Here is an 11,682-nt window from a genome sequence, read left to right as displayed (position 1 = left end):
AAGCAGAGTTTAATAATGTTCAAAACGGAATAACTGACATCCTCTAGATTTGTAGAGGAAAACAACTGGAGAAGCGGCCACAGACTGCAGGTCGCTTCGGGTAGGCGCAGGCCGTAGTCGACTGAGACACCTGCTCACACGCAGCGTCTGATGAAGGCACAAAACACGACAGAACAGGGTGATACACAATCACGGCAAAAAACACGACAGGACAGGGCGAAATGCAATCACAGCATGGTGAATACAATATAAGGAACCGACGGAACAGGAACGGATTACAAAGGAATAAATAGGGACTCTAATCAGGGAAAGGATCGGGAACAGGTGTGGGAAGACTAAATGATGATTAGGGAATAGGAACAGCTGGGAGCAGGAACGGAACGATAGAGAGAAGAGAGAGCGAGAGAGTGAGAGAGAGGGAGGGAGAGAGGGATAGGAGGAAAGAACCAAATAAGACCAGCAGAGGGAAACGAATAGCATGGGGAGCACAGGGACAAGACATGATAATAAATGACAAACATGACAGTACCCCCACTCACCGAGCGCCTCCTGGCGCTCTCGAGGAAGGAACACTGGCAGCAACGGAGGAAATCATAGATCAAACGGTCCAGCACGTCCCGAGAAAGAACCCAACTCCTCTCCTCAGGACCGTAACGAAAAACGATAAAAAGGGAAACTAGGGTACTACTCTAAAAAAAATGAGAACTAGGGACAGACTGAGACACAGCAAGGGCAGGGACAAGAACAGGAGAGATGCGATGGCAGGGAACAGACTGAGACCCAGCAAGACCAGGAGCAGAAGCAGAAAAAAATTACCAGACTTCTTCTGCGCGCAGTCTGAACACGCAGCCACGAAACGGCGCGTGTCACGCTCCTGAGTCGGCCACCAAAAGCGCTGGCGAATAGACGCAAGAGTGCCTCGAACACCGGGATGACCAGCTAACTTGGCAGAGTGAGCCCACTGAAGAACAGCCAGACGAGTGGAAACAGGAACGAAAAGGAGGTTACTAGGACAAGCGCGCGCGACGCAGTGTGCGTGAGTGCTTGCTTAACCTGTCTTTCAATTCCCCAGACTGTCAACCCGACAACACGCCCATAAGGAAGAATCCCCTCGAGATCAGTAGAAGCCACAGAAGAACTAAACAGACGGGATAAGGCATCAGGCTTGGTGTTCTTGCTACCCGGACGGTAAGAAATCACAAACTCGAAACGAGCGAAAAACAACGCCCAACGAGCTTGACGGGCATTAAGTCGTTTGGCAGAACGGATGTACTCAAGGTTCTTATGGTCTGTCCAAACGACAAAAGGAACGGTCGCCCCCTCCAACCACTGTCGCCATTCGCCTAGGGCTAAGCGGATGGCGAGCAGTTCACGGTTACCCACATCATAGTTGCGCTCAGATGGCGACAGGCGATGAGAAAAATAAGCGCAAGGATGAACCTTATCGTCAGACTGGAAGCGCTGGGATAGAATGGCTCCCACGCCTACCTCTGAAGCGTCAACCTCGACAATGAATTGTCTAGTGACGTCAGGAGTAACGAGGATAGGAGCGGACGTAAAACGTTCTTTTAGAAGATCAAAAGCTCCTGGGCGGAACCGGACCACTTAAAACACGTCTTGACAGAAGTAAGAGCTGTGAGAGGGCAGCAACTTGACCGAAATTACGAATGAAACGCCGATAGAAATTAGCGAAACCTAAAAGCGCTGCAACTCGACACGTGACCTTGGAACGGGCCAATCACTGACAGCTTGGACCTTAGCGGAATCCATCTGAATGCCTTCAGCGGAAATAACGGAACCGAGAAAAGTAACGGAGGAGACATGAAAGAGCACTTCTCAGCCTTTACGTAGAGACAATTCTCTAAAGGCGCTGTAGAACACGTCGAGCGTGCTGAACATGAATCTCGAGTGACGGAGAAAAAATCAGGATATCGTCAAGATAGACAAAAACAAAAATGTTCAGCATGTCTCAGAACATCATTAACTAATGCCTGAAAAACAGCTGGCGCATTGGCGAGACCCCCGAACGGCAGAACCCGGTACTCAAAATGCCCTAACGGAGTGTTAAACGCCGTTTTCCACTCGTCCCCCTCTCTGATGCGCACGAGATGGTAAGCGTTACGAAGGTCCAACTTAGTAAAGCACCTGGCTCCCTGCAGAATCTCGAAGGCTGATGACATAAGGGGAAGCGGATAACGATTCTTAACCGTTATGTCATTTCAGCCCTCGATAATCACGCAGGGGCGCAGAGTACCGTCCTTCTTCTTAACAAAAGAACCCCGCCCCGGCCGGAGAAGAAGAAGGCACTATGGTACCGGCGTCAAGAGACACAGACAAATAATCCTCGAGAGCCTTACGTGGGGGAGCCGACAGAGAGTATAGTCTACCTCGAGGAGGCGTGGTCCCTGGAAGGAGATCAATACTACAATCATACGACCGGTGAGGAGGAAGGGAGTTGGCTCGGGACCGACTGAAGACCGTGCGCAGATCATGATATTCCTCCGGCACTCCTGTCAAATCGCCAGGTTCCTCCTGAGAAGTAGGGAGAGAAGAAACGGGAGGGATGGCAGACATTAAACACTTCACATGACAAGAAACGTTCCAGGATAGGATAGAATTACTAGACCAATTAATAGAAGGATTATGACATACTAGCCAGGGATGACCCAAAACAACAGGTGTAAACGGTGAACGGAAAATCAAAAAAGAAATAGTCTCACTGTGGTTACCAGATACTGTGAGAGTTAAAGGTAGTGTCTCAAATTTGATACTGGGAAGATGACTACCATCTAAGGCAAACATGGGCGTAGGCTTGTCTAACGGTCTGAAAGGAATGTTATGTTTCCGAACCCATGCTTCGTCCATGAAACAACCCTCAGCCCCAGAGTCAATCAAGGCACTGCATGTAGCACCCGAACCGGTCCAGCGTAGATGGACCGACATAGTAGTACAAGATCTAGATGAAGAGGACTGAGTAGTAGCGCTCACCAGTAGCCCTCCGCTTACTGATGGGCTCTGGCCTCTTACTGGACATGAATTAACAAAATGTCCAGCAACTCCGCAATAGAGGCACAGGCGGTTGGTGATCCTCCGTTCCCTCTCCTTATTCGAGATGCGAATCCCTCCCAGCTGCATGGGCTCAGTCTCAAAGCCAGAGGAGGGAGATGGTTGCGATGCGGAGCAGGGAAACACCGTTGATGCGAGCTCTCTTCCACGAGCCCGGTGACGAAGATCTACCCGTCGTTCTATGCGGATGGCGATAGCAATCAAAGAGTCCACATCTGAAGGAACCTCCCGGGAGAGAATCTCATCCTTAACCACTGCGTGGAGTCCCTCCAGAAAACGGCGAGCAGCGCCGGCTCGTTCCACTCACTAGAGGCAGCAAGAGTGCGAAACTCAATGGAATAATCCGTTATGGACCGTTCACCTTGGCATAAGGAAGCCAGGGCCCTAGAAGCCTCCCCACCAAAAACTGAACGGTCAAAAACCGAATCATCTCCTCTTTAAAGTTCTGGAATTTGATAGAGCAATCAGCCCTTGCCTCCCAGATAGCTGTGCCCCATTCTCGAGCCCGGCCAGTAAGGAGTGAAATGACGTAAGCAACCCGAGCTCTCTCTCTAGAGTATGTGTTGGGTTGGAGAGAGAACACAATCTCACACTGCGTGAGAAAGGAGCGGCACTCAGTGGGCTGCCCGGAGTAGCAAGGTGGGTTATTAACCCTGGGTTCTGGAGGCTCGGCAGGCCAGGGAGTAACAGGTGGCACGAGACGTAGACTCTGGAACTGTCCAGAGAGGTCGGAAACCTGAGCGGCCAGGTTCTCCACGGCATGGCGAGCAGCAGACAATTCCTGCTCGTGTCTGCCGAGCATGGCTCCTTGGATCTCGACGGCAGTGTAACGAGCGTCTGAAGTCGCTGGGTCCATTCCTTGGTCGGTTCCTTCTGTCATGCTGGTAAAGAGGACCCAAAAGCGACTTAACAGAAGCAGAGTTTAATAATGTTCAAACGGAATAACTGACATCCTCTAGATTTGTAGAGGGGAAAACAACTGGAGAAGCGGCCACAGACTGCAGGTCGCCGGGTAGGCGCAGGCCGTAGTCGACTGAGACACCTGCTCACACGCAGCGTCTGATGAAGGCACAAAACACGACAGAACAGGGTGATACACAATCACGGCAAAAAAACACGACAGGACAGGGCGAAAGCGCAATCACAGCATGGTGAATACAATATAAGGAACCGACGGCACAGGAACGGATTACAAAGGAATAAATAGGGACTCTAATCAGGGAAAGGATCGGGAACAGGTGTGGGAAGACTAAATGATGATTAGGGGAATAGGAACAGCTGGGAGCAGGAACGGAACGATAGAGAGAAGAGAGAGCGAGAGAGTGAGAGAGGGAGGGGAGAGAGAGGGATAGGAGGGAAAGAACCAAATAAGACCAGCAGAGGGAAACGAATAGCATGGGGAGCACAGGGACAAGACATGATAATAAATGACAAACATGACAGTGAGACTTTTATTCTCTATTTTGGTTAGGCTGGTGTGTGACTAGGGTGGGTAATCTAGGTTGTTTTATTTCTATGTTGGCCTGGTATGGTTCCCAATCAGAGGCAGCTGCTTATCATTGTCTCTGATTGGGGATCATATTTAGGCAGCCATTTCCCCACTGTGTTTTGTGGATCTTGTTTATGTGTAGTTGCCTGTGAGCACTTCATAGCTTCACCGTTGCTTTAAAAAAATAGTTTTGTGCGTTTAGCGAATAAAAAGATGTGGAACCCATATCACGCTGCGCATTGTCCGAATGTTATTTCGACGATCACCGTGACATGTGCCTGTATCGTACACATGACTGCTCTGATACGATCACAATTCCCACAGTGAAGGAAACGTCGATAATGGGGAAACTCGGCTCAGAGGGAACATTGGTTACTACTCAAATATGTTGTTGGAGTTTAAATAGTAAAGCTTCATAACTCAAATAAATCAATGGAAAATGTCAAATATTTGTCATACATTTTAAAGCATTTGGAGAGCTGTTTTAGACTTGAACAGGTCACACGTGTGTGTGTTTTAGACTTGGACAAGTCATACGTGTGTGTGTTTAGACTTCAGACGTGTGGTGTTTTAGACAAGGTCATACATGTGTGTGTTTTAGACTTCAACAGGTCATTCGTGTGTGTGTTTTTAGACTTCAACAGGTCATACGTGTGTGTGTTTTTAGACTTCAACAGGTCATACGTGTGTGTGTTTTAGACTTCAACAGGTCATACGTGTGTGTGTTTTAGACTTCAACAGGTCACAAGTCATACGTGTGTGTGTTTTAGACTTCAACAGGTCACACGTGTGTGTTTTTAGACTTCAACAGGTCATACGTGTGTGTTTTTAGACTTCAACAGGTCATACGTGTGTGTGTTTTAGACTTCAACAGGTCACAAGTGTGTGTGTTTTAGACTTCAACAGGTCACAAGTGTGTGTGTTTTAGACTTGGACAGGTCACATGTGTGTGTGTTTTAGACTTCAACAGGTCATAAGTGTGTGTGTTTTAGACTTCAACAGGTCATACGTGTCTTCACAGGTCAGTGTGTGTGTTTTAGACTTGACAGGTCATACGTGTGTGTGTTTTAGACTTGGACAAGTCATAAGTGTGTGTGTTTTAGACTTGGACAAGTCATACGTGTGTGTGTTTTAGACTTCAACAGGTCATACGTGTGTGTGTTTTAGACTTGGACAAGTCATAAGTGTGTGTGTTTTAGACTTGGACAAGTCATAAGTGTGTGTGTTTTTAGACTTGGACAAGTCATAAGTGTGTGTGTTTTAGACTTGAACAGGTCACAAGAAGTCACGTGTGCGTGTTTTAGACTTGGTTTTACAAGTCATAAGTGTGTGTGTTTTAGACAGGTCATAAGTATGTGTGTGTTTGTTTACAATTGTCATAAGTGTGTGTGTTTTAGACAGGTCATGGACAAGTCATACGTATATGTGTGTTTACAATTCAACAGGTCATAAGTATGTGTTTTAGTTTTACTTGGACAAGTCATAAGTGTGTGTGTTTTAGACTTGGACAAGTCATAAGTGTGTGTGTTTTAGACTTGAACAGGTCATAAGTATATATGTGTTTTAGACTTGGACAGGTCAGTCATAAGTGTGTGCGTGTTTTACAATTGAACAGGTCATAAGTATGTATGTGTTTTACAATTGAACAGGTCATAAGTATGTGTGTGTTTGTTTTACAATTGAACAGGTCATAAGTATGTGTGTTTGTTTTACAATTGTTTTACAATTGAACAGGTCATAAGTATGTATGTGTTTGTTTACAATTGAACAGGTCATAAGTATATATGTGTTTTACAATTGAACAGGTCATAAGTATGTATGTGTTTTACAATTGAACAGGTCATAAGTATGTGTGTGTTTGTTTTATTACAATTGAACAGGTCATAAGTATGTGTGTGTATGTGTTTACAATTGAACAGGTCATAAGTATGTATACAGTGTGTATGTTTGTTTTACAATTGAACAGGTCATAAGTATGTGTGTGTTTGTTTTACAATTGAACAGGTCATAAGTATGTGTGTGTTTGTTTTACAATTGAACAGGTCATAAGTATGTGTGTGTTTGTTTTACAATTGAACAGGTCATAAGTATGTGTGTGTGTTTTACAATTGAACAGGTCATAAGTGTGTGTGTGTTTGTTTTACAATTGAACAGGTCAAAGTGTGTATGTGTTTGTGTTTGTTTTACAATTGAACAGGTCATAAGTGTGTGTGTGTTTGTTTTACAATTGAACAGGTCACAAGTGTGTGTGTGTTTACAATTGAACAGGTCATAAGTGTGTATGTGTGTTTTTACAATTGGGTCATAAGTGTGTATGTGTGTTTTTAGACATGAACAGGTCATAAGTACGTGTGTGTCCGTGCGGTATAGTTACCTTAATATGTGATTTGGCTTTGTTGAGCAGCCCCAGGTAGTGTGGCGGTTACAGTCTTTTCCCAGAGGGATGAGGGCCTTCAACCTCTCCAAACACAGACGAGGTGGGCTCTCCTGGAAGAGAGGAACACACACGGAGAGAGAGAGAGGGGGGTTGAAACATAATATTGAATGATTCAGGAGCCCAGATACAGTAGCTAACAAGACAACACATAGGTCCAGATGATACTGAGAGAGAGACAGACAGACAGAGACAGAGAGACAGACAGAGACAGAGAGAGAGAGACAGAGACAGACAGAGAGAGACAGACAGAGACAGAGAGACAGACAGAGACAGAGAGACAGAGACAGACACAGAGAGACAGAGAGAGAGAGAGAGAGAAGAGAGAAAGAGAGAGACCTGACAGACAGAGACAGAGAGAGAGAGAGAGAAAGAGAGAGAAAGAGAGAGACAGACAGACAGAGACAGAGAGAGAGAGAAAGAGAGAGAGAAGTGTAATGGTGTGTTCCCTGCCCTACTCAGTTTTACTTCCCCCTCCGTGACTGACCACATGACCTGACTAATAAAAATGTAAATGAAATTGTCTCGAGGCCAGAATTACACCACAACACGCACAATCTCAAATGACACAGAGAGGTGTAATGGCATTTTCCTGCACCCCCATCCCACTGCAGTTCTCCTCTCTGACTCATTATAATCATAGCTAGCTAGACTACATTACGGAAGGTAGGACAGTATACCTAGGTAATGGCTGAGTAGAGAGGTACAGAGAGATCATTGAGGTGTAACAAAATAACCTGTCCTTTAGGCTGCTGTGGAAGGGTTAGGCTGGCTGTGTGAAGGGTTATTTTAGCTAACCAAGGGCATTAGGCTGTAGTGAAGGGTTATTTTAGCTAACTTAGGGCATTAGGCTGCAGTGAAGAGATATTTTAGCTAACCTAGGGCATTAGGCTGTAGTGAAGGGTTATTTTAGCTAACCTAGAGCATTAGGCTGCAGTGAAGAGGTATTTTAGCTAACCTAGAGCATTAGGCTGTAGTGAAGAGGTATTTTAGCTAACCTAGAGCATTAGGCTGCAGTGAAGAGGTATTTTAGCTAACCTAGAGCATTAGGCTGCAGTGAAGAGATATTTTAGCTAACCTAGAGCATTAGGCTGCAGTGAAGAGGTATTTTAGCTAACCTAGAGCATTAGGCTGCAGTGAAGAGGTATTTTAGCTAACCTAGAGCATTAGGCTGTAGTGAAGAGGTATTTTAGCTAACCTAGAGCATTAGGCTGTAGTGAAGGGTTATTTTAGCTAACTGTAGAGCATTAGGGCTGTATTGAAGAGGTATTTTAGCTAACTTAGAGCATTAGGCTGTAGTTATTTTAGCTAACCTAGAGCATTAGGTGCAGTGAAGAGGTTTAGCTAACTTAGAGCATTAGGCTGTAGTGAAGAGGTATTTTAGCTAACCTAGAGCATTAGGCTGCGTGAAGGGTGCTAACAGACTAGGCTGTATTGAAGAGTATTTTAGTAACTTAGAGCATTAGGCTGCGGAGGCTAGATTAGCAACCTAAAGACACCAGCAACTACATTAGGCTGTAGAAACGATTCTCCTGTGTGTGAAGTGTTATTTTAGTGTGTGTGTGTATTGTGTGTGTGTGCTAACTGTGTGTGTGTGTGTGTGTGTGTGTGTGTGTGTGTGTGTGTGTGTGTGTGTGTGTGTGTGTGTGTGTGTGTGTGTGTGTGTGTGTGTGTGTGTGTGTGTGTGTGTTCAACTATGAAGAACGTGAACTCTGTCTGTGTTCAACTATGTGAAGAACGTGAACGTTATGCCTCTGGGTTGTGTGGGGACAGGATGGGAGGGCAGCACTGCTTATAACACCTAAATAATAAACGTGTGCACACACACACACACACACACACACACACACACACACACACACACACACACACACACACACACACACACACACACACACACACACACACACACACACACACACACACACACACACACACACACACACACACATACACACATGAGCACACACACACACGTCTCATATATATGATAAATATCTGTCTGTCTCTGACAGTAAAACAGCCCATTCAGTTCAGTCTTTATCTCAGTTATCCTAGAGCACGGAGTGTGTGACCATCTCCTCTCACCCAGCAGGCCTCTGGACTCAGATTCATCTCTGATCTCTAGCGTGTGTGTGGGTGTCCTCGTAGTGCCCCCCGGCTTAAACAGGGAGCCCCATTCAGAGGGCAGGGAGCCACGCCCAGGCTTATTCTGAGGTTACACTTGGAGCGGTATCTCCCCAGGCTTATCCTAGTGCCCCAGCACGTTACACTCGTGTGTGACCATCTCCTCTCACCCAGCAGGCCTACACAGAGATGGACTACGATCAGATTCATCTCTGATCTCTAGCGTGTGTGTGGGTGTCCTCGGCATAGCGGTGCCCCAGGCTTTACTCTGAGGTTACACTCGGGAGCGGCATCGCACGGCGGTGCCCCCAGGCTTTACTCTGAGGTTACACTCGGGAGCGGCATGCGCACGAGGTTACACTCTGGAGCGGTGCCCCAGGCTTTACTCTGCCCCAGGCTTTACTCTGAGTTACACTCAGGGAGCACGGCATCGAGGTTACACGGCGGTGCCCCAGGCTTTACTCTGAGGTTACACTCGGGAGGCGGCAGGTCGGAGCACGGCGGTGCCCCAGGCTTTACTCTGAGGTTACACTCGGGGGAGCTGCATTTACGAGGTTACACGGCGGTGCCCCAGGCTTTACTCTGAGGTTACACATCAGAAGCCATTCACTTCAAACGAAAGAGAAAGCCAGGGAGCCTGAGGTTACACTAACAGACTTATGTTTGGGAAAGCTGAACCTTATTCAAATCCTCTGGGATGTCGCGTGAGCGTTAGTGACCAATCGAAGCTCACCACAGCTTCCAACCTCTACTGGATTGGCTGGACATGGCTGTTGATACGTAGCACTACTTAGCATGCTTGTTAGCACCCACATGAGGGTGAGGCTGGCGTGGCTAGGAGAGTGCCGCTTGTATAGCGCTAACAGCAGATTACAGACAGGTTTGGAGACCTCTGGGTTATCACACTATTTGACCTGAATATGGCTGTAGCACGTCAGTAAAGCTGGAGCTGGCTGAACACACATGCTCTCTCACACACAGAGAGAAAGAAAAGAAGGAGGGGTATCCTAGACAAGTCTAGACATGCCTGTCAGGCTACAGAGCGTGAGGTGAATGGAGCTCCTCCAGACAGTAGTTCTACAGGCCCCTACTCCCCTCCCTCCCCCCCCTCTCCACTTCACCTCTCACTGATAAAGACAACCATGCACTCTACTGCAGTCTCAGCAGCTGACCCTAGATAACCCCTCCTTACTGGAGGGAGGGAGGGAGAGGGGGGAAGACGGCAGGCACCGTTCACAGACCTATCTGTCTATCTGTCTCAAGTGAAGGTTAACCTCTTCATGAGTAGGCTAGTTAACCACAATCACTGTAGGTCTATATAGTCACGGCCTCCTGTTCTTTCACGCACAGAACTTGGCCGGATAGAGTTTGAATGCGTAGGCCTATTCTGATAGTGAGTCACAGCAGCTAACCACAGACACCTCCGCACCCATGTGATGACTTCTCAAAGAACATTTCTCAGCCTTGATTTCTACACACGCAAGGTCAATGTGACTAAGGTTAATATCTCTCTCCTTCCCTCTTCTCCCTCTTCTCTCCTCCTCCAGAGAGAGATGGGGGACAGAGAGATAGAGAGAGGAGGAAGAAGGGGCACGAGAGACAGAAGGAGAAAGAGAGGGAGAGAGAAAATAGAGATGTAGAGAGAGAGATTGACAGGTAGAGACAGAGATCAACAGAGGCGGTGGGGGAAAAGGGGAGACAAACAGAGCGAAATAGAGAGAGTGAGAACGAGATAGAGAAGTATGTCCCTATAATTCTGTCACTGTCCATACACAATGTCCACCAAGGGTGAAATGTTCCTAAACCTCTAAAGCGTGGTTATTTACCAGTTAGGTTTAAGAGTTAATGGTGGTAATCCCTAAAGCATGCTGGGAACTTGTTTATAGGTCGGGTCAAAGACCTGGGTTTATGCCCTAATAGGTGACAAAAAAATGAATGAGTCGTTTGTCGCTCTGGATAAGAGCGTCTGCTAAATGACTTAAATGTAAATGTATGTAAATGTTTGTGGGCTTAAATACCCGAGTGGGACTAAACACAGGCATTCTGCACTGTAATGTCTTTTGGGGGCCTCCTGAGGACAAAATAGCAAACAGGGAATATAGACCTCGTAACGGGGACTTGGTCTCAAGGTTGGGTTCAATTCAGTCAAACTGGTAAGTAAACTGAAATGCAGAGGAAAAATTGGAATTAGAATTTCGGTTTACTTCCTGAATGCAATGGAATTAACCCCAACCCTGCTAGGCCTATCTCGTTACATAAATGGCATTGGGTTTAATTTGCAGTGGTAGGACACTGCAACACCACACACACCAGAGTTAGCTACCGGAAGGATCATGCCAGGACGCTAACCTCAGTGTTAGTAGTGTGCTGGGTATAGATAACCTGCTAAGCTAATTTAGCACTGCAGGGTTGGATGGCATTAGCGCCACTCCTTATGAATAGCCTAGCGCTCGCTAGCGTTAGCCAATGAGCCTTGTTGCTTTAGCTATTGATAGCCTAGAACGTGTGCTAACGTTAGCCTGCCAAAAAAAGAGCCCTGTTCTCCGGGTCATCCATGAATAGCATT

General features: G+C 46.7%; 1 pseudogene; it reads right to left on the bottom strand.

Moving 5' to 3' along the window:
* Window positions 1-9,104, bottom strand: part of LOC124003174 — a 13,304-nt pseudogene extending 4,200 nt beyond the window's left edge.
* Between the last annotated feature and the right edge of the window lie 2,578 nt (window positions 9,105-11,682).

This window comes from Oncorhynchus gorbuscha, linkage group LG18 (genome assembly GCF_021184085.1).
Source record: "Oncorhynchus gorbuscha isolate QuinsamMale2020 ecotype Even-year linkage group LG18, OgorEven_v1.0, whole genome shotgun sequence".
Lineage (NCBI taxonomy): Eukaryota > Metazoa > Chordata > Actinopteri > Salmoniformes > Salmonidae > Oncorhynchus > Oncorhynchus gorbuscha.
This window is presented reverse-complemented; position numbering and strand designations above follow the sequence as displayed.